The sequence below is a fragment of the Delphinus delphis genome, chromosome X (genome assembly GCF_949987515.2).
Source record: "Delphinus delphis chromosome X, mDelDel1.2, whole genome shotgun sequence".
Lineage (NCBI taxonomy): Eukaryota > Metazoa > Chordata > Mammalia > Artiodactyla > Delphinidae > Delphinus > Delphinus delphis.
The window spans coordinates 90,857,221-90,880,623 of NC_082704.1; positions in this window are offsets into that span (position 1 = coordinate 90,857,221).

Sequence of the window (23,403 nt, forward strand, 5' to 3'; positions counted from 1 at the left end):
CAGACCTACTAACAGTTTTCCAGAGCATCACTCTCTGATATAGTTTCCTACTGAAACCATTTTAAACTTAGGGAGTTTCCAGTACTACTCTGGGACAAACTATTACAGACAGGTAGAGCAGCCCATGAAAATTACTTAAGGGCCTTGCTTTACCTTATCTTCCTTCAGCTAGGCATCCTGGAAAGAATTTGTCTCTTTCCTGATATTCTTTACTTAAGCCACCAGATGTAATAACCAACTCACTCAGACATCCTTATATTTGGCTACCAAATCCTGCAAATCCTCCTGCTTGATGGCCACCCACTCAGAGACCCTTGAGACAGCTGTCTATAACTTTTTTTTTTTTGGCTGCACCATGTGGCACATGGGATCTTAATTCCCCGACCAGCGATCAAACCCGTGTCCCCCTATTGGGAGCTCGGAGTCCCAACCACTGGACTTCCAGGGAAGTACCCAGCTGCCTATAACTTAAGGGGTTGCTTTGCCACCACTGTGTGGACTACCATTTTCCCATCTTGGGACTGGGGGCACCTTATTATCACTGTGGATTGATCCTACCATCCCTCCACATTTTCTCTCAAGATCAATTGCATGCAACTTTATTCCTGTTTAGGCATGTTTGATAGCAAGAGATAGAAATCTAATCACACTAGCTTGAAGTGAAGCAGGATTTATTGTAACATTAAATGCTACAATCTCATGGGCACTGGAGGATAAGAACTGGATTATAGCCAGGCCCCACAGGAATGGGAACTGGGACGTCATGCACCGTAGAGGGCTTGCCCACCCTTGTGGAGCCACAGCAGAATTTCTTCTCTTGACGGGGTTGCTTGATCCTATCTTTTGTGGCTTTTTCACACCTCCAGAACTTCAGTTCACGTGTGGTGTTGGCTTGTCATGGCACTGACTCCTGCCCTGTCTCTATTCGATTTTATTTCTAAGATTCAGGCTCTCAGTGTCCCAATTTCTGAATTAAGTTTCGTAGTGTTCCAATTCTGAATTCCGAGGAGAAAGTCAGGTGCAAACCCCTGGTCCAAAAACCTGTGACTAGGACGAGGTTGCCATGACACTTCTATGGTGGAAGATGAAGCAGGTTTTCTAAGAAGAAAATATGGGTGGCAAGATAATGATTGATATGTCAGCTGAAAGTTGGGATTCAGTTTCTGGAGTCCCAGTGAGCATTTAGAAAGACGTATAAGAATTTGCATGAATACTTAGAATAATTTTATTATCAAGAAGTAGTATAGGACTTCCCTGGTGGCGCAGTGGTTAAGAATCTGCCTGCCAATGCAGGGGACATGGGTTCAAGCCCTGGGCCAGGAAGATCCCACATGCTGCGGAGCAACTAAGCCTGTGAGCCACAGCTACTGAGCCTGCGCTCTAGAGCCCGTGAGCCACAACTACTGAGCCTGAATGCCACAACTACTGAAGCCCACATGCCTAGAGCCCATGCTCCGCAACAAGAGAAGCCACCACAATGAGAAGCCCGGGCACCGCAATGAAGGGTAGCCCTGGCTTGCCACAACTAGAGAAAACCTGCGCACAGCAGAGAAGACTCAATACAGCCAAAAATAAATAAATTAATTAATTAATTTAAAAAAAGAAGTAGTATAGAATAATGATTAGGAGCATAGACTTTGGAGTAAGACTTATAATCTATGTGACCTTGGACATGTTATTGAACTTCTATGTATCTCAGTTTCCTCGTTGGTGGAATGGAGATAATGGTACCCAGTGTTGTTGATACTTAATATATGTAAAATACTTAGAATAGTGCCTGGCTTGTATTAGGTGATAAATAAGCATGAGTTATTATGTTCTTAACTACATTTTTCTTAAAGTTCCTTACGGAGTAGCAGTATAAACTAAAGTTACATTTTATTGTTCAATTTCTATTTCTACAAAAATAAATATTATTTGTGTTATCTTATTGGCATCAATTGGTTGATAAATGGTTGGTGTGTGTAGACAGGTAAGGTCAGTTTCATGGTTATTTGGGCAATTTGCTTTATTATTTAGCACAGTGAAGTATTTAATATTTTAGTTACATAAGTACTGACTTTTGTTATATTTGTATACCACTTATCCTACTAGTTAATATTTTTCTTTAAATTAACACACTTAAATGAAGAAAAGTCTTAAGTACATTTCCCTAAAAGAGAAAACACTTTATGATTACAATAAGTACTCTGTATCACTTGCCTTAAATAGAAGATAACCATAGATATAAATACAATGAAAACAGCACAATTTTACTGAAGTCTAACTAGATAACACTTGCCTGCTCAGAGCTTGAGGTTAGCTTTCTGTAAAAAAAAACAAAACAAAACTAAGTGTTAGAGGGTGTTAAAGACAGCCCTGTGTTGAAAATTTGGTAGTGATGTAATCAGAGGATTAAAAAAATTCAACAGGGAATAATGCTCTCACTGCGTAGCTTAATGTTATCAGATAGTGGGCGTGAGGCTGGCCAAAGTCATCCCTGAAATTCTGTCTCCTACTTCCAGTAGTAAAAGTTCTACACAATAAGAAAACACTGTTCTGGAGGGACTAAAAGTCTATAAGTAGGAAGAAGACTAGGAATGGTGCTTCACTCTTTTTTCCTCCATTTTCTCTGCAGGAGAATTCTACCTCAAGGGACATAGAGGGTCTGGAGTTCAAATCCTTTTCCCAACATTTACTAGTCTTATCTAGTAAATAGATAAGACTCTTATTTCATCACCTGAAATATTTGTGTGGGGGGGTGGGGTGGGCGTGGGGGTAAAATAATATTATCTAACATGCAGAATTATTATGAAAATTAATTATGACCACACATGAGGAGTGCTCAGCACTGGTCTTGACTGTAGTAAGCCCTAATAATGTATATGTTTTGTGTTATAAATGGGATTGTGCATATGTTGACTTGCTTTTCATTCTTAATAATAACTTACAGTTCTCTCTCCATGTGACTTCATATAAATCTACCTCATTTAAAAAATGGCTACATAGAACCCCAGAGTACGTATATTCCATATTTTTCTTTAACTTGTCTTTTGTTGGGGAACATTCAGGTGGTTGTATGTGTGTGTGTGTGCGTGCGTGTGTGTGTGTTCATTTTACAAGTGAGGGGACTGAGGCTCATAGAGGTTAAGGCAGCCACACCGCGCTCTACACCTCTATACCCTGGAACATTGTCAACAGTAGCTTCGTTCCCACCAATGGCAATGCCCTATCTACATATGCCAGAAATATCAGCTGTCCCTAAAAGTCAGATTTCTGAAATGGAGTCAAGGCAGTTTAATTCACACATAAAGGGGGAAATGATATTACTCAAGGGGGTATGTAAAAGACCCCCTGCCTGTAGAAAGGGCATAAGTGTGTAGAGTGGAAGTGAAATGGGGCAGCCAGAGGTCGGACAGGGCTGGGAAAGGGGGTTAGGGGAAACAATACCAAGACTCATTAGAGGGAAAGAAAGAGACAGGAAAACTTTACAGGCTCACTCTGCCCACATCTCAATTTTGCATTCTCTTTTGTCCCCTGTTTATGGTGTAGAAGAAACAGCAAATTGCATTTCAGTGCCTGCGTAGCACGATGCCTCATCCTGCAAATGCTCAATAAATATTTACTGAGTGAATGAATAGATTTACACTCCTGATTACCTAAGACTTATGGAATGTTGAGCCAGGCGTGTAAGCATGGCAGGGACACCATCTAGGAGTAAAGGCACCATCCGACTTGGCCCTACACAGGTGAGCCATGTCAGACTAACAGGCCGAGAGAAGTGCTGACCTTTATGGTTGCCACGTGGAATCAAACACAATTCATCACATTGTTTCAGGTGCTAGTGGAGGAAGAAATAGCTTGGAAGAACCATTATGAGACTTCATATGTCCTTTGTGCAGCATCATAAAAACAGGATATCTTGCCCAGGTTTATGATTCCATTACAAAAGAAAAATAAAGCTATTAGTAAATCTAAGGGAAGATATTGACTACACATCTCTTTGTCTGAGTCAGTTTACAGAATATATTGAATTGGGCTCTGTGGCCCCCAAGAGCAAAATCCATGAGTTATTTTTAGTGGAGTTAGAGCAAGTCTAAATAAGTGTAAGGCTGTCTGCCTTGAGTTGTTCTTTATAGTAGCAGTATCATCCTCTTTATATCTTAGACATGCTTTCAAGATTCAATACTTGAAGCACAGGTAGCCTGCACTCCAGGTCAAATACCTGTGAACTGAGTGCTTTTAGAGCAATGGTTCAAATTCATTTGAAGCAGTCCAAATCAAATGTAGGTTATGCAGTTTGAATTCTGGTTGTTCCTCCTTTTAGCTGTGTGTATTAGTCATGATTTTGCTGACATAAAGCTGTGTAATAAATAACTATCAAATCTCCCTTATTTTTCTCACTTGCAAGCCAGTGGATTGACTATGGCTCTGTTGGGTTCAGCTGAGGTCAGCTTGGCTTGGTTCCAGGCTGTAGGTTGGGTTCTGGTCTGTTTCACATCCCTCTTCAATCTGGAGAAGATCCTCAGGGTATGTTCCCTCATGGTGGAAGTACAAGAAAGAAAGTCAAACCACGCAGGCACATCTAAAACCTCTACTTGTGTCATGCAGACTAACATTTGATTGACCAAAGCCTATGTCATTGGAACAGGGAAGTATACTTCTTCCATGGGGAGGGGAAAAGACAAGAAGGAAAAATTGTAAGCAAATAATGTAATCTAACACACCCTGGGACCTTGGTTAAGATGTGAAACCTCTTTGTGCCTCCATTTTCATCATCTGAAAGATGGGCATCGTCATGTTATCTACTTCATAGAGTTGTTTGGAGACTTAAATGAGTTAATATGCATAAAGCAGTTGCAACAGTGCCTGGCTCATAGTAAGTACTCAAAAAATATCAATTATTCATACTTAAGCTATTTTCTAAGCAAGTAAAGTAGAAAGTTCTTGATTTCTAGGAACCTAAATTACAACAAATTTTAACATAATTATATCACTCATACTGATGGACATATTAGCACATATTCAGAAAGATGATAAAATAGAGCCGAAGTAAGTAGAACCTTGATTAATCAGAATTCAACATGCCTGGATGTAAGAATTTTAGACTGTTAAAATTACAGGGGAAATTGGAGATCCTCTCATCTCTGGAAGAGCATGGATTGGAGTCTGAAGATAAAGGTTAGGATTAAGTATCACTTGGGCATGTCCCTGAACTTAATCTGAAACATATATAAAATTGGGATAAAATCAAGTTGTTTCGATGACTTGAACCCAGGTCCACTGAAGAACTCTGGGAGCCAGTGGAGAACACAAGGGGCCAGGGTGCTGGAGTATTTGTACACCAACTCCTGTCATTTGTTGGCTGAGCAATACTCTCAAGGGAGCATTAATTTCTTGGCCCTTCTGGCCTGCTTCATGGATGGCAAAGCAGGCTCTGGTGGCCAGAGAAAACCTTCAGGCCCGCGTGCTCAGAAGTGGCAATAGTGAGGGAATTTGGGCGGGGCTCCATTAGCAACTGCTACCCTCTCTCATTATATGCTGGTTTCCGCTGAAGCAGTGACTAGAACTGTCTTATAAATCCTTATCCATGTCATTGCTGATCTCTAACCTTCAGCCCTTGGAATGCTATCATATGGTAGCTCCTAAAACATTGGTTGAATGAATCAACGAATGATTTATTCTATCCATTAAATAGAAATGGGGGGTTCTTAATAGATTTTCGTTTTCAGGGCAGTTTTGGATTTAAGGAAAGTTGAGCAGAAAGTACAGAGAGTTTCTATATACTTCCCCACCCTCCCACCCCCAGTTTCCCCAGTTAACATCTGGCATTAGTGTGGTACATTTGTTACAATTGACATACCAATGCTAGTACTTTATTATTTACTAATGTCCATGGTTTACATTAGGGTTCAGTCCTTGTGTTGTACAGCTCTATGGGTTTTGCCAAACGCATAATGTCATGTATCCACCATTACAGTATCATAGGGAATGATTTCACTGACCTAAACATCCCCTGTGCTCCATCTATTCATTCTTTCCTTCCATCCTCCCCGCAACCACCGATCTTTTGACTGCCTCTATGGTTTTGACTGCAACAGTCTTTTGAATAAACAGTTGCAAAGGATTTGAAAATTATAATATTTAGTTTAAAATTTCCATCATTTTCAGGGGACAGTTTACAAACTGATCAACTTGCTCTTTTGAAGAGACAACTTTTAAAAATTTATTTATTTTAATTAATTTATTTTTGGCTGTGTTGGGTCTTCTGTTGCTGTGCGCAGGCTTTCTCTAGTTGTGGCGAGCGGGGGCTACTATTTGTTGCGGTGCGTGGGTTTCTCATCGCAGTGGCTTCTCCTGTTGCGGAGCATGGGCTCTAGGCGCACGGGCTTCAGTAGTTGTGGTTCGCAGGCTCCAGAGTACAGGCTCAGTAGTTGTGGCGCACGGGCTTAGTTGCTCCGCGGCATGTGGGATCTTCCCAGACCAGGGCTTGAACCCGCGTACCCTGCGTTGGCAGGCAGATTCTTAACCACCGTGCCACCAGGGAAGCCCTTGAACAGACAACTTTTTTTTTTTTTTTTCGGTACGCGGGCCTCCCATTGCCGTGGCCTCCCCCGCCGCGGAGCAGAGGTTCTGTACACGCAGGCTCAGCGGCCACGGCTCACGGGCCCAGCTGCTCCGCGGCACGCGGGATCCTCCCAGACCGGGTCACGAACCCGCGCCCCCTCGCATCGGCAGGCAGACTCCCAACCACTGCGCCACCAGGGAAGCCCCAGACAACTTTTATATCAAGTCCTCTTGTGGTCTCACAAATTGTCTTACCCCAATTTGCCTACTCTCATCCTTCTGCACTTGAATGCCCCTCTCTCTTGAGTTCGGGCATCTTTTGAGCTGCAAAATCCATTGCATTTAGGTTAATTTAGTGCCTGTTAATTGGAAATCAAACCTGCTATACTTGGCATGATGTTAGATTATTGGACAGGTAATTTTTTGTGGCTTTGGGGGGGCTTCTTCAGGAGGGTGGTACTGGGGAGAGGGGATGTTGTTTGGCACTTTTTTCTTCTTTAGATTTTTCTTCCAATTTTATTCCCTATCCTAATTGCAGTGGGAACTGATTTAGCAGCTGTAACGTCACTCACAGCCTCTTGACATTGCTAGCAACTTGTTTATTCTCTTCATTGCTTCCTTCAGTTCCCCCAACCTGATTTCTCATCTAAAGCACCTTGTTCAAAAACAAACAAAAATGTTTTATAAGGAAAACCCATAACTAAGAATCCACACTGCATTTTTCATATTAAAAAGCACTTTGGGGATCATCTTCGTTTCTACCAGCAAATAAACATTTTCCCAAGGCTTAAACAAAGGCATCACTTTAACACTCTATAAAGAGACTGGCAAAGTCTGATACTATATTAAAACGCTGATGTTACTATGTTAAAAAATTATACAGATAACACATAAAGATTATATTGGCTAAATAATTTGTTTAAAGATATTTTAGCACCACTTTATTACATTTTTCTTTAATAGTGATATGTTTAACAACGTTAAAAAGCTTCGCAATGATTTTTATCATATGGTTCTCTGTGAAAGGGAGAGAGAAAATTAAGAATAAGACTGTGTTTTTAAGTCCATAGTAAATTGTTCGGGTCAGCCAACACAAACTGGGTATATATTGTGACAACATGCTAAGATTCGCAAATACTAAGGCATAGTCTCTGTTGTAGGTTGGATTCTCCAAAAGCAAACCGTGAGAGGGATCAGCACCTGTGGAGGGAATGTCCAGGGAGCAGGACTGGGCAGAGAGAGAAACTGAACTGCAGTGCAAGTCCCACAGAGTCTCCCTGAACCCGGCAGGGAGCTCTGGAGCAAAACTTGTCCATCAGAGTTGTCCTGAATCTGGCTGAACTGGCTGGGACTTGAAATCCCCAGCTTGAGCAGTCATTGATCGTGGGCCGGCCAGGAGGCTGTCTGTGGTGGAAGCAGACCCTGAAGGGGCTGACCACACTTCCTGAAGCCTGGAAGCAAGTCCCCTCCTTGAAGGGGGATATGGTGTGGTGGGAAGAACATACCCAAATATAATTTATCACAATGTGGGAAAAGCTATGATAGATGTGTGTCCAGGTTGCTATGGAAGCACAGAGCAGGGACTGGGCCAGGGAGGGTGTCAAAAAAGGCCTCTAGAAAGAGGTTAACTCAGCTAAATGGGAGCTAGGGGCTGAAGAAGGGGGGGAAGATTTGCATTTTCAGAGCATATTTTATGTGAGGCTCTCCAAGTGCTGACTTCATTTGGTACCTCTCTAGATTGGGACTTAGAAGAATTTAATTATTTCCCTTTCACAGCAGGATGAAATAAGCTATTCAAGGTAATTTAAACACAAAGCCAGGAAGAAACTTCAGTAGTTTGGGAGGCCTGTATTTTAACCACTAACTCAAAAGCCAGACTCAAATGGTTTGTCAGTTGAGTAAAATATTCCAGTCTGCTGAGGACAGGCTTCATAGGATGAAGGATTCTGGAGGCCTCATGCTGAGGTTGAGTCTAGTCGTCAGAGGTTATGCTTCAATATGTTTGTTGTGTAATGTGTGATATGTAGACTTGAGGAAACATCTAGGTAACTCACTCAACTTTTTACTTTTTTAAAATGAATTTTGGTATCAGACACAAATTAATAATTACTATCAAAACGGTACAAAGAAGAAAACACCAAAAAGTGGCAAAGGTGGTTATTACCACCCATAAAGCCTATTTCTCATCACCGAAATTTGTAGAAGCTAGTTCCAGTTCTCAGACTTTGTCTAATGTGACGAAAAGACCATTGTATCTATGTGTGACAATAAGGAGAAGCAGGGCTGTGATTAGAACGGTCCCAACACTTCATTTAATGCTCTGCTCTTGTCACTGTCTTGGAATCCTTAGTAATTTTATTTTTTAATTTAATTTATTTATTTTTATACAGCAGATTCTTATTAGTTATCTATTTTATACATATTAGTATATATATGTCAATCCCAATCTCCCAATTCATCCCACCACCTCCACCCTCATCCCCGCTTTCCCCAATTGGTGTCCATACGTTTGTTCTCTACATCTGTGTCTCTATTTCTACCTTGCAAACCGGTTCATCTGTACCATTTTTCTAGATTCCACGTATATGTGTTAACATACGATGTTTGTTTTTCTCTTTCTGACTTACTCTGTATGACAGTCTCTAGGTCCTTCCACATCTATACAAATGACCCAGTGTCGTTCTTTTTTATGGCTGAGCAATATTCCATTGTACATATGTGCCACATCTTCTTTATCTATTCATCTGTCGATGGGCATTTAGGTTGCTTCCATGACCTGGCTATTGTAAATAGTGCTGCAATGAACATTGGGGTGCATGTGTCTTTTTGAATTATGGTTTTCTTGGGTATATGCCCAGTAGCGGGATTGCTGGGTCTTATGGTGACTCTATTTTTAGTTTTTTAAGGAACCTCCATACTGTTCTCCATAGTGGCTGTATCCTTTTACATTCCCACCAACAGTGCAAGAGGGTTCCCTTTTGTCCATACCCTCTCCAGCATTTGTTGTTTTGTAGATTTTCTGATGATGCCTATTCTAACTGGTGTGAGGTCATACCTCACTGTAGTTTTGGTTTGCATTTCTCTGATAATTAGTGATGTTGAGCAGCTTTTCATGCGCCTCTTGGCCATCTGTATGTCTTCTTTGGAGAGATGTCTATCCAGGTCTTCTGCCCATTTTTTGATTGGGTTATTTGTTTTTTTAATATTGAGCTGCATGTGCTGTTTATATATTTTGAAGATTAATCCTTTGTCCGTTGATTCGTTTGCAAATATTCTGTCCCATTCTGAGGGTTGTCTTTTCGTCTTGTTTATAGCTTCCTTTGCTGTGCAAAAGCTTTTAAGTTTCATTAGGTCCAATTTGTTTATTTTTGTTTTTATTTCCATTACTCTAGGAGGTGGGTCAAAAAAGATCTTGCAGTGAATTATGTCAAAGAGTGCTCTTCCTATGTTTTCCTCTAAGAGTTTTATAGTGTCCGGTCTTCCATTTAGGTCTCTAATCCATTTTGAGTTTATTTTTGTGTATGGTGTTAGGGAGTGTTCTAATTTCATTCTTTTACATGTAGCTGTCCAGTTTTCCCAGCACCACTTATTGAAGAGAATTGTCTATTCTCCATTGTATATCGTTGCGTCCTTTGGCATAGATTAGTTGACCATAGGTGCATGGGTTTATCTCTGGGCTTTCCATCCTGTTCCATTGATCTATATTTCTGTTTCTGTGCCAGTACCATATTGTCTTGATGACTGTATCTTTGTAGTATGGTCTGAAGTCAGGGAGTCTGATTCCTCCAGCTCTGTTTTTTTCCCTCAAGATTGCTTTGGCTATTCGGGGTCTTTCGTGTCTCCATACAAATTTTAAGATCTTTTGTTCTAGTCCTGTAAAAAATGCCATTGGCAATTTGATAGGGATTGCATTGAATCTGTAGACTGCTTTGGGTAGTATAGTCATTTTCACAATATTGATTGTTCCAATCCAAGAGCATGGTATATCTCTCCATCTGTTTGTGTCATCTTTGATTTCTTTCATCAGTGTCTTATAGTTTTCTGAGTACAGGACTTTTCCTCCTTAGGTAGGTTTATTCCTAGGTATTTTATTCTTTTTGTTGTAATGGTGAATGGGACTGTTTCCTTAATTTCTCTTTCAGATTTTTCATCATTAGTGTATAGGAATGCAAGAGATTTCTGTGCATTAATTTTGTATCCTACAACTTTACCAAATTCATTGATTAGCTCTAGTAGTTTTCTGGTAGCATCTTTAGGATTCTCTATGTATAGTATCATGTCATCTGCAAACAGTGACAGTTTTACTTCTTTTCCAATTTGTATTCCTTTTATTTCTTTTACTTCTCTGATTGCCTTGGCTAGGACTTCCAGAACCGTGTTGAATAAGAGTGGCGAGAGTAGACATTCTTGTCTTGTTCCTGATCTTAGAGGAAATGCTTTCAGTTTTTCACCATTGGCAATGATGTTTTCTGTGGGTTTGTCGTATATGGCCTTTATTATGTTGAGGTAGTTTCCCCCTATGCCCACTTTCTGGAGAGTTTTTATCATAAATGGGTGTTGAATTTTGTCAGAAGCTTTTTCTGCATATATTGAGATCATCATATGGTTTTTATTCTTCCATCTGTTAATATGTTGTATCACATTGATTGATTTGTGTATATCTCTTGATTTACACTTTCTTCTCAAGTGCACATGGAACACTCTCCAGGATAGATCACATCTTGGCTCACAAATCAAGCCTCGGTAAATTTAAGAAAATTGAAATCATATCAAGCATCTTTTCTGACCACAGTGCTATGAGATTAGAAATCAGTTACAGGGAAAAAAAGGTAAGAAACACAAACACATGGAGGCTAAACAATACGTTACTAAATAACCAAGAGATGACTGAAGAAATCAAAGAGGAGAGAAAAAAATACCTAGAGTCAAATGACAACAAAAACACGATGATCCGAAATGTATGGGATGCAGCAAAAGCAGTTCTAAGAGGGAAGTTTGTAGCGTACAATCCTACCACAAGAAACAAGAAAAATCTCAAATAAACACTCTAACCTTACACCTAAAGGAACTAGAGAAAGAAGAACAAACAAAACCCAAAGTTAGTAGAAGGAAAGAAATCATAAACATCAGAGCAGAAATAAATGAGATAGAAACAAAGAAAACAATAGCAAAGATCAATAAAACTAAAAGCTGGTTCTTTGAGAAGATAAGCAAAACTGATCAGCCTTTAGCCAGACTCATCAAGAAAAACAGGGAGAGGACTCAAATCAATAAAATTAGAGATGAAAAAGGAGAAGTGACAACAGACACCACAGAAATACAGAGCATCCTAAGAGACTAGTACAAGCAACTCTATGCCAATAAAATGGACAACCTGGAAGAAATGGACAAATTCTTAGAAAGGTATAACCTTCCAAGACTGAATGAGGAAGAAATAGAAAATATGAACACACCAATCAGAAGTAATGAAATTGAAACTGTGATTAAAAATCTTCCAGCAAACAAAAGGCCAGGACCAGATGACTTCACAGGTGAATTCTATCAAACATTTAGAGACGAGCTAACACCATCCTTCTCAAACTCTTCCAAAAACTTGCAGAGGAATGAACACTCCCAACCTCATTCTATGAGGCCACCATCACCCTGATACCAAAACCAGGCAAAGATACTACAAAAAAAGAAAATTATAGACCAATATCACTGATGAATATAGATGCAGAAATCCTCAAGAAAATACTAGCAAACAGAATCCAACAGCACCTTAAAAGGATCATACACCACGATCAACTGGGATTTACCCCAGGGACGTAATGACTTTTTTTTTTTAAATAAGTTTATTTATTTATTTATTTATTTATTTATGGCTGCATTGGGTCTTCATTGCTGTGCCCGGGCTTCTTATTGTGGTGGCTTCTCTTGTTGCGGAGCACAGGCTCTAGGTGCATGGGCTTCAGTAGCTGTGGCTCGAAGGCTCTAGAGTAGCTGCTCAGCAGTTGTGGCACCCGGGCTTATTTGCTCCGCAGCATGTGGGATCTTCCCGGACCAGGGCTCAGACCCATGTCTCCTGCATTGGCAGGCGGATTCTTAACCAGGGAAGCCTGTAATGACTTTTAATGGTGGGTTTCATGGCTTCAAACAACCCCAGGTTAAAAAAATGACCCCCTATGTCCTAGAATTCTCTGAATTCTAAGTGTACAAGTTTAGTGGGTTTTCCCACAATCCCACTGATAATTTAGTTGCCTTAATTGAACTATTCGTAAGGGAATGGGAATCTCTCAGTGCAGCCTGAGAGCCTCAACTTACTATTCTAAGTGGCCTATGTGGTCTTTTATGGCATAAATTCACTCAAATGATATTCCTTGTCTCCATAAAACATTCATTCCAGACCATCCTGGACTCTAGTGTTCTTTTTAACATTTGTTATATTGCTCTCAGAGAAAGTAATTGTAAGGAAAGTAGCTCACAGGCTAAGGGGAGAGACAGTTTGCCCAGGTTTTTCTTCTTATTGAAAATCATCACGTTGGGTAGAAAAGCTGCATTATCAAAATGCCCAGAGTCCTTTTCCAGCCACTTTTATATTCTAAAGTTCATGGTCCAAAAGAATTTCTAGAGACTTTTAAACCTTTTGGGAATGAAGCTATTATTTGTTTGTGCAACTGTGAACTATGTCCACCCCCTCCACGTTATTTGGGAAATTTTGAACTTATGACAGGGCTACATTCCTTCACTTGACCAAAGTTCTGTCCCAGTTTGTTCCCACTTAAGCAGGTAGCACTCGGCCTACCCCCAAGTCCATTCTTGCTACCTGCTGACTGTATTTCTCCCTTGGCCTAGACCACAGTCTTCACAACGCTATCAGTGTTGGTCTGCTTAAGATATCAGCTGGAGCATTTTCTTTCATGTTACAGTAGCACCAATAGGCCGTAATCACCCCGAGCCTCGGCCCCCAGGATCATCCGGCCAGGGCATCTGTCACCCTTTTTTTTCCTTTCCCTTCAAAAAGTACTCTCTGGCTCACATCCACCAGTTACCTTCTTTAGGCTAAAGCAGTCTGTGATTTAACTGGTACTCCGGGATGTAACCAAGGGCTTTATCTTAGACACCCAGGCCCCATTCGCCATTCTGCCCTGCCAACAGGCTTTGAAGGCAGCTACTCCAGTAAAAATTTCTAGCCTCTATCTCCACTTGGGTTGTAGGTATTATCTTTGGTGTAGAAGGCAACACGTAGAAAGTTTATGGAATAGAAATATAGGAAACCAGACTGCTATCAAGATTCCACACTAGATGCAGTTCTCATTGGCTGCGAGGGGAGAGGGACTGGCATAATTATGAGAGACTAGCCTTCTTTCATCAGCACCCTTGATACCAACTGCTACCCACACTCCACTCTCTGTTGGGTGCTCTGGGATTTCTCCAACCTCAGTGACCAAACCCAGCGAGAGGTATTTGGTTGATTCATTTGAAGACCTGGCTAGCTTAGTCGGGTGACAGTTTAGAGCATGAACTTTAGGCTCAGGAAATGGGTTCAAATTCCATCTCTACCTATGACTAATTGTGTCTCCTTGGGCAAGTGACTTGGTGTCTCTTAAAACTGGGTTTGTTCTATAAAATGAGTACCACAGAAAGCTCTCTCGTAGAGTTGTTAAAAAGATTTGAGATAAATATTTTAATTATACACTTGAATGATTTTTAAATTTGTAATTGTGATAAAATACATACAACACGAAATTTATCATCTTAATCATTTTTAAGTGTACAATGTTAAGCATATTCACATTGTTGTGCAATCCACCTCCAGAACTTTTTCATCTTGCAAAACTGGAACTTTATACCCATTAAACAATAGCTTCCCATTCCCTCTTCCCTACCAGCCCCTGGCAACCACCATTTTACTTTCTGTTTCTATGAGTTTAACTACACTTTATAACTCATATTTGTGAAATCATACAGTATTTGTCTTTTTTTTGGCCGCACTGTGAGGCATGCAGGATCCTAGTTCCCCGACCAGGGATCGAACCCGTGCCCCCTGCAGTGGAAGCTCAGAGTCCCAACCACTGGACTGCCAGGGAAGTCCCTATTTGTCTTTTTTGACTAGCTTATTTCACTTAGTATGACGTTCTCAGGGTTCACCCATGGTATAGCATGTAGCACAATCTCCTTCCTTTTTAAAGCTGAATAACATTTCATTGAATGGATAGACCACATTTTGTGTATCTGTTCATTCATGGATGGACATTTGGGTTGTTTCCACCTTTAGGCTATTGTGAATATTGCTGCTACAATCATGGGTGTATAAATCTCTCCGAGACCCTGGTTTCAATTTTTTTAGATGTATACCCAGAAGTGGAATTGCTGAATCATATGGTAGTTCTATTGATATTTTTAATATTTTGAGGAATTGCCATACTGTTTTCCACAGCAGCTACATAATTTTAAATTTGCACGAACAGTGCACAAGGGTTCTAATTTCTCCACTTCCTCAGTAACACTGATTATTTGCTGTGTCGTTTTTTTTTCCTATACTGTAGCAGCTATCCCAGTGAGTGTGAGATGCATCTCATTGTGGTTTTGATTTGTGTTTCCCTAGTGATTAATGAGATTGTGCACCTTTTCATATCCTTGTTGGTCATTTGTGTATCTTCTCTGGAGATAAGTCCATTCAAGTCCTTTGCCCATTTTTAAATTGGGTTATTTGGTTTTTTTATTGTTGAGTTGTAGGAGTTCTTCATATATTCTGGATATTAACCCCTTACCAGATATACGATTTGCAAATATTTTCTCCCATTCCATAGGGTGCTTTTGATTGTGTCCTTTGATGCACAAAATTTTTAAATTTTGATATTATTCAATTCATCTATTTTTACTTTTATTGCCTCTGCTTTTGGTGTCATACCCAAAAAAAGTATTGCCAAATCCAATGTCATGTAGCTTTTCCTCTATGTTTTCTTTTAAGAGTTTTATAGTTTTAGGTCTTACTCTTAGGTCTTTGATCCATTTTGAGTTAATTTTTTACATGGTATGTGGTAAGGTTCCAGCTTCATTCTTTTGCATGTGGATATCCAGTTTTCTCAGCACCACATGTTGAAAAGACTGTCCTTTCCCCAGTGAATAGTCTTGGCACCCTTGTGGAAATAATTATACATTTGTCTTTGTGGTTATTTGATTTATACCTGTCTCTCTCACTAACTTATAAGCTCCAAGAGAACAAGAATCATGTTGATTTTGCTCACTATTATACACTCAGTGCCTACTATGTAATAAAGGGTCAGTAAAGTTTTATCGAATAAGGAAATAAATGCTTAAAAAACATTTAGCACATTGCCCGGCACCAAATAAAATTTCAGTAAGCAGGAATTATTATTACTATTGTTGTTTTTTATTCAACCCATTGTTCCCTTTGCCTGAGGCATACTTTGCTTAATCTGAAAAAAAAAGAAAATAAAACTTACTGCTTCAGAGAAACACAAGAAAGCCAATGTCAGGTGCACAATGATTCAGGTTTGGGGATCTGGCAGACTTGGTTCAAACATTGGTCCTTTTGCTTCTAGCTGTGTAATCCTTGGCACATTACTCAACCTCTCTCCAAGTCTCTCCAAGTCTCAGTTTCCTCATCTGTAAAATGAGGGCAAAAATATCTACCTCATGTGTATTAAATGAAATATGTGTAACGTCTTTGCATAGTATCTGGCATTTATAATAAGCCCTCAATGAATGGTCCTTCCATTATTTCTTTACAGACCATTAGAATCTCTATCTTTTCCCTTTAGTTTGATCTTGCTATTGTCTCCATTTACAAGACAATTTAAAATAGATAACAAAGGTAAATAAGCTTGAATGGGAAATATTTGATTAGAATACTTAAGGCAAAATGTCATTGAAGAGTTCCTATCAGATCTGGGAATTACCACAAACAGCCTGTGGAAAACCCAATAGTTATTTTTTTCTCTTGGCCAAAATGGAAAACATCTTATTAGTACAGATTCTGACATTATAGTTTATCTCTGTGAGAATAAAGATTTTTCAGGAAAAGGGTCTCCATTTTTTAAAAAAGTATCACTTATGAGAAGGTGTGGGGAGAAGGAAGTATCTCCTTTAGAACTTTGCAGACTCATACTGCCAGAAAAGACCCCCAGAGGGGATCTGTTCCATCCGTGCCCAGGGAGGGTAAATGATTAAACCTACCAGTGTTTATAGGCTTGTATTTCATATTGGTGACCTATTAATCACTTGACCTTTTCCACAGTGCACTTAACATAGTAAATCATACTCCTTTCTGTTGAGGGTGACTTACTTGATTCTTTGCAAGTTAGCCAGGGCTAGACTCAATATAAGTCACCCATTAGACACATTGCAGCTGATTGTGCAATTTTACCTTGTACAGTGGCAGTTTAGTGGCAGCCGGAAAGACAGTACCAGGAAGTACAGAAAAGGAAATTAAGGAGGAGATACCAGCTTAATTTCCCACTTTACCATTGAAATCTCTCATAGCTAAGAGAGAAGGAAAAATCCAAATGCTGTGTGAAGTTTTCATTTGTTTTCCTACACAAAAGATAGCTGCTAGAATTAGTGGAAGTAAATCCAATGACATTTTCTCTGTCCCTGCTCTCTTTGATACTTCTTCAGCTTTGATACTGTTGACTGTCCCCTCCTCTATGAAAATCTTCTGTTATACATTTTCTTCCCAAGAATCCAACCACTTTGTTTCTGTTGGCTCCTCAATCTCTTCCTAATTATGAGTGATTCTCTAACCCAATTCAAGAAACAAATAGCCATTTATTTAATAAACATATATGGAGTATTTACTATGTTCCAGACACTTTCTAGGTTCAAGGGTTGAAGGAGAAAGGCTATAAACAAAACAAATAAAAGAGAATTCCAGGAAGTGATAAGGGCTATGAGGCTATTCATTCATTCATTCATCATTCAACAAATACCTTTTGAATGCCTACTGCACACCAGGCACTGTTATAGATGCTGAGAATTCTCTTTCATGGACCTGAATTGGGCCTCCCTGTGGTGAGCAGGATGAGACAAGCAGTTGGAATCAGGAGCCCAGTGAGTAAAGTGAAGCAACATTAAGTATGGGTTGATGGGGGAATGCATTGTGGTGAAGACTGAAGAAATGGAAGAGAAAGGGAGAAGCTAAAAGGAATTTTGAAAGAAAAATTGACAGGGTCCGGTGACTTGCTGAACATGGAGAAAGAAGTAGAGTGTTAAGACAAAGCCAGTTGCCAGTGTTTGGGTGACTAGAACAGGGAGCCTCCCGCCATTCGTTCTGCCCTTCTCCTACAAAAAGTGTCCTGATGCTCCTTTGGGGCCCTTTCTTGTCCTTCCACTCTCGGCCAGGAAATTGATTCCACACTCAGCTCAAGGGTGAGCCCTGGTTGGTTAAATTATTCAGTGACTCTCATTCCCTGGCTACAGTGACTGGTTCAGGGATAGTCATGTGCCTTATACCAGGCCAATGAGGGAGTGAATCCTAGAACGGGGCAGGACCTACTGGATAAGATTCCTCCTCTCTTGTCCTGGATGCTGATATATACGGATGTAAAGTGTGAAACAGTGGCAGCTGTCTTGCCTCTTCAAGGGGAGAGCCTGGAGCTCTGGGGGCCACCTTGTGGACCCTAAGGATGAAGCCAGTACCACAGAATGCAAAAATGATATGACTGGGAGAAAGTGGATCTTCAGTGACAACATTTGAGTCCTGGATCATACCTCACGTGAAGCTACATACATCTTGACTTCTCAGTTATGTGAACCAATAGATTCTCTGTATTGTTTAAGCTGGTTTGAGTGTTCTGTCACTTGCAACCAAAAGAATCCTGACTACTGCGATCCCCATTAGCACGTAGCACAGTGTTGTGTCCCCAGGAGGCCAGCGAGTACTTGTGATCTTAAGTGGCTCAATGGAGGGATATCTTTTGGTTAACTTTTGAGTTACAACATGTTCAGTGTATACCAACACTATGCTGTATCCAAAGGCAATCTTGTTTCCACCGAAAAACAAAAGGTTCCAGTTTCTCGTTCATTGATATTAAAGAAGGGTAAAATGAATCTTTAGACAGTGGTTTACAGAAGGAAACACACTTGTATTCAGATCCTCTTCTACTCCCTGAAGTGTTTTGCATTTCCTATGGTTTCTCCACCCTAGTGAAGAAGTCAGCCCTAGGTCCTTTTTTGTTTCCGTTTTTATTTTTTCAGAGAGCATATTCAGCGGCCAGCATTAGGGCAATGGTTCTTAATTTTTAGATATTCAAGACTCACTTGGGGAATTTATAAAAACACCGATCCCTGTGACATGCTCCAGGAGACTGAGATTCAGGAGGCCTTGGGTAGGGCCCAGGAATCAAGATTTTTAACATTTTTCATAAGCTCCCAGATGATTCAGATGCAGTTGTCACTAGGAAAAACACTGTTGCTTTAGGTTGGGTTTTCCTCAAAGCAGATCCTGATAAGGGCATTTATGAGCAAATGATTTATTAAGAAAGTACTCCCAGGAGAAACCTGTTAGGGAATGAGAGGAGTAGGAAAGGGAAGGGGTGGGAAGCAGACAAAGTCCTGTGGACAGTAGCTGCAGCTTAACCCCACAGGGGAGCTCAGGCTATAAGTAACCCCTCAGAGTTGTCCCCCCACCCCCGACCCCTGTGAAGGTAGCTGGACTTTACATTCCTGAACTAACAGCCAGATGGGGGAGACCTAAACTCCCAGGCACTTCCATGGGGGAAGTCCTCTGAAGCCACAGGTGTGGGCTTTGGAAGCAAAAACATGCTGATGCTGGGGGAGGGGCACCCAGGAATGGTTAAAGCCATCAGTGAGGATTTGAGTGGTGCGCCTACAGTGTCGGCTCCGACAATTTAAGGAATTTTATATTTATACGGGGAGCATCTCCATTTTAAAAGTAACTAAGCAAGAGGACAGGGTGCAGCAAGTGGGAAAGGAAGAGTTACCTAAAAGTGCTACAGTTTTCTGTTCGTGCATAAGGCTTTGAGGGTCTTAGTTTACACATAAGACTCTAGTGCCACTGAAATATGCAGTCTTTTAATGGGTCAACTCTTAAAAATGGCATTCGATGCATTCTGCTCTCTGGTCGCTGCTTATTTCTCGAACCCCCCACCCCCACCCCGACCGCTTTCTTTCTACACTCTGTGATCCAGCCACGACCTACTTCTCCAAAAGATCATGTTCTTCTTCCAAAATAGCATATTCTTGCTCATTTCCAGGACTTCATAAATGCTGTCCTCTCTACCTAGAATCAACTGGCCCCCACTCCTTTCATCTGGTGAATTTCTATTCTTTCTTCAGTCTTCATTTAAACATTTCTTCAGTTGGGCCTTCAGTGACCCATAGGTCCCTTGGCTAGTTACTCCCCGTACTTCCCACACCCTAACGACCATCACTCTTAATTGTAATTACCTGTCTGTTACTTGTTTTCTTCTAGAACAAAACTTGGAGTGGGCAGAGACCATGTCTGCCTCATTTGTAGCTCTAGCCTCAGTGGTTACCACAGACATTCATTGAATGAATATAAAATAAATGATTTGCCACATGAATCGGAGTATAAGTTTAGTGTATGCAGCTTTTTCTGGAGAGACTGATGGTGGCTTTCATTTGAGCTTAGAGCATCATGCTTACACCACCAGGAAATAACTTTATTCCGGTTTAAGATCATGCCATTTTTAATTTTATTCATTAATTCAGTAATAATTTATATGCTTAAACAATCATAGCTACAGAATGAGGCTGCACCCTGAATTGTGTAAATTAACCCCGTGCCACGCCAACCTCTGTGTTGTACTCATGCTAATATTTCTGTAGAGCGTGTTTTCCCCTTGTCTATCGGTGTCATGTTGAAATTATGTGGGAGCCTAACAACCTGAGAATGTCTAATGCAACTGTGAAGTCCAATACCTCAAGGTCACTGAAGATTTTCACTGACATCTGAGAATCAAATTGGTTTAACAGCAACCCCATCCTTGTGGGTCTTTTAATGTTTCTGAATTTTTAAAAAGACTTACCAGTTATATACTCAGCGTATATCTACATCATAATGACGATAGAGAATTAATTCATTGATGATTTTCATAGTATGGGAAATACTGCTGATTGGCTGCCAGAGCCAATTCCCCACCTACTTCTCCCTTGCCCACCTTCAAAGAATAGGCAGGAAAAGTCAGATCCCCGCATCCCCAGCTTCTCTTGCAGGTGAAAGTTGCCATGTGACTGTTCTGGCCAGTGAGATGGGGAAAGGATATTTTCTTTCCCTAACAAGAGATGGGAGAGGGAGCAAAACGGCCTTGCCTACCCTTGCCGCCTTCCTGATTCCTGCCTTTGAACGCACTTTGATGTTGGAAATTGTGGCAGTCATCTTGTAATGATGAAGCAACATGCCTGAGAATGAGAAGCTAACATGTCAAGGATGGCAGAGTGGAAAGAAAGAACCTAGGTCACTGATGACACCGTAGAGTAACAATGTTAGTAACCACCCACCTCCAGACTCCTTGCTATAGGAGAAAGGTAAGTCCTCCCATTTGTTTATACCACTGTTATTGAGTATTCAATTATTAACATCTGAACACAATCTAACTGATGCGCCTAGTTAACACTTTCTTCATGGAAACTAAAATGGAACTAAATTATAGACACCTGATCATTTATACGTGTGCGTATTTGAAGAGTATTGGGTTTTTGGAAGAAACCCAGAGAAGAATTAACTTCATTTAAAAGCCTTGGTCATTTTAATTGTAGAAAACAGAGGGGCTACATCTAGCCACAAAGCATGGTACAAGTTCTGAGGGATTTGTATTACAGAGGACTTCAGTATCACTAAATACCACACTGGAAGCTGGGAGATCTAGGTTCAGATTAGATGCTGAGCTAAGTACGTGACCATGGACATATATTTGTCTCTGAACTTTTTTTTTCATCTGTTGTACCATTAGTCAGATGCTTCCTTTGAAAGTAACAGAAAACCCAACTCAAAATGGCTTTAACAGTAAGGAAATTCATTGCCTTATATGATGGGAAAGTGTAGAGAGTTGGCTAAACAAGAGATTGATAACGTCATTGAGGACATCTCCACCCTGCTGCCCCTCAGTTTCACCTTCATCTTAGGTCTGACTACCCTCATGGGCACAAGATGTCTGCTGGCAGCGAATGAGGGTGCATACTCTTTATTCAAGGCCAGCGTGATGGTTGGGGGATGGGGTGGAGAGAAGCAGAGTGTTTCACATCCATAGTGAGGGGAAAGTCCTGAGCTTTGAGCTGACTGGAAGACCTTGCACCATTCAAGGCCAGAGACCAGGGAATGCCAAATTAGGCCAATCATGGTGGCATACCCCACATCTGTAAATGACAGAGTGGGACTGGCCGACCTCTAAGGCTCTTTCCAAATCGAAACCTGCTGTGATTCCATGAGCAGAATGCAAACCTATCTCTGTAGTCGTCTTTTTTATTCAACTTCACTTCTTTTGTTTTATTTTGTCATTGTCCTTTTCAACCTCTGAGCATAAGTTCCTGTGGAAGATAACAAACCCCAAAATGAAGTCGACAAGACTTGGCATAGCTCTGACTTAGACTGGGGAAAGGAAATGAAGCTGACAAGGTGAGGGTCGCTGTACACTTCAAGGCAGAATGGAGTAACACCTTATTCACTAGGTACCAGGTGGACATGCCAATTTGGAGTGAGTGACTTGGAGCTGTGGGACCCCTCAATGGAGGCAATGTTTCCCGGGCTCTAAAGCTCCCTTCTCTAGAGAATGCACAACCTCTTTGGAAAAGGAGGAAAACCTTCGCATACAATTACATTTTCCCTCTGATTTGCATTGTTTAAAAAAGGTCTAGTACTCAAATCTTTAACACTGGCAAATTTCTCAGCCTCTTAACGGAGTGGTCAAGGGTTTGCAGAAAACGTTTCTGAAGAGAAAATAGGCTGTCACCACCCCCTCACACTCTTTGGTAAATACTATCTTTTTTCTTTCTTTCTTTCTCTTCTTCTTTTTGTTTTAATTACCGTACTGAGAATTTTACCAGATGATTTCTAGAAGCTGATTTATGAACTAATCGGGCACTTCTGCTGTGCAGAGGAACAAAGACTTTCTTTTTCTTTTTATTGGTCCTCAACTGAGGCATATACCTGTCTGATGGCGTTGGCTCATTCCGCACATGCTCAGTTGAACAGAAATCTTCATATTGAATACAACCTAACAGCGGCAACACCCATAACCTCACTCCCTGGCTGACCCTGTACCATACACTCCCTCTAGTTGCATTTTTATCCTGACATGCCTAACATTCGTAGGGAGTAAAAGGAGCAGAGTAGGTAGTGGGAATTTGGGAGGGGGCAATATACAAAGGGGTTTAAAGTCTCTGTATGACCCTGCTTTCCTGACCTCTCTCTAGGCTGTCTCTAGTGGGTGTAGGCGCTGGATAGATATTTGAGTTTGGGGCAGAATGCGGGAGAAGCTGTCTCTGTAAATTGCCATTTGTTGTTGCACATCTTCCTGGACAGTTTTTGTTTGGTCCTTTTCTTGTAGGTGGACAACACTTCATCCACAGCCCTCGTTTTCATTAAAGAGTGACAGTGGCACTAAAAGCATCAGCCGCCTAGCGAGATCTGGAGTGACAACCTCGCCGCCTCTGTTCTTGCTTTCCCATTCATTAGGACCCTTTCCCAGCCTCCTCCCCCAGCAGAAACTGGGAAAGGCTTCTCTTGGTTACAAAAGGAGGGAGCGGCCGGGCTTCCGAGCCTCTCGCCTCAGAGAGCCAAGGAAGTGCGTTCGGTCGCAAGCCTTTTGTCCCCGACCCCTTCCGCTGCTTGGTCGCGGGGGTGACGACCCCGCCCCGCCCCCGCCTAAGCAG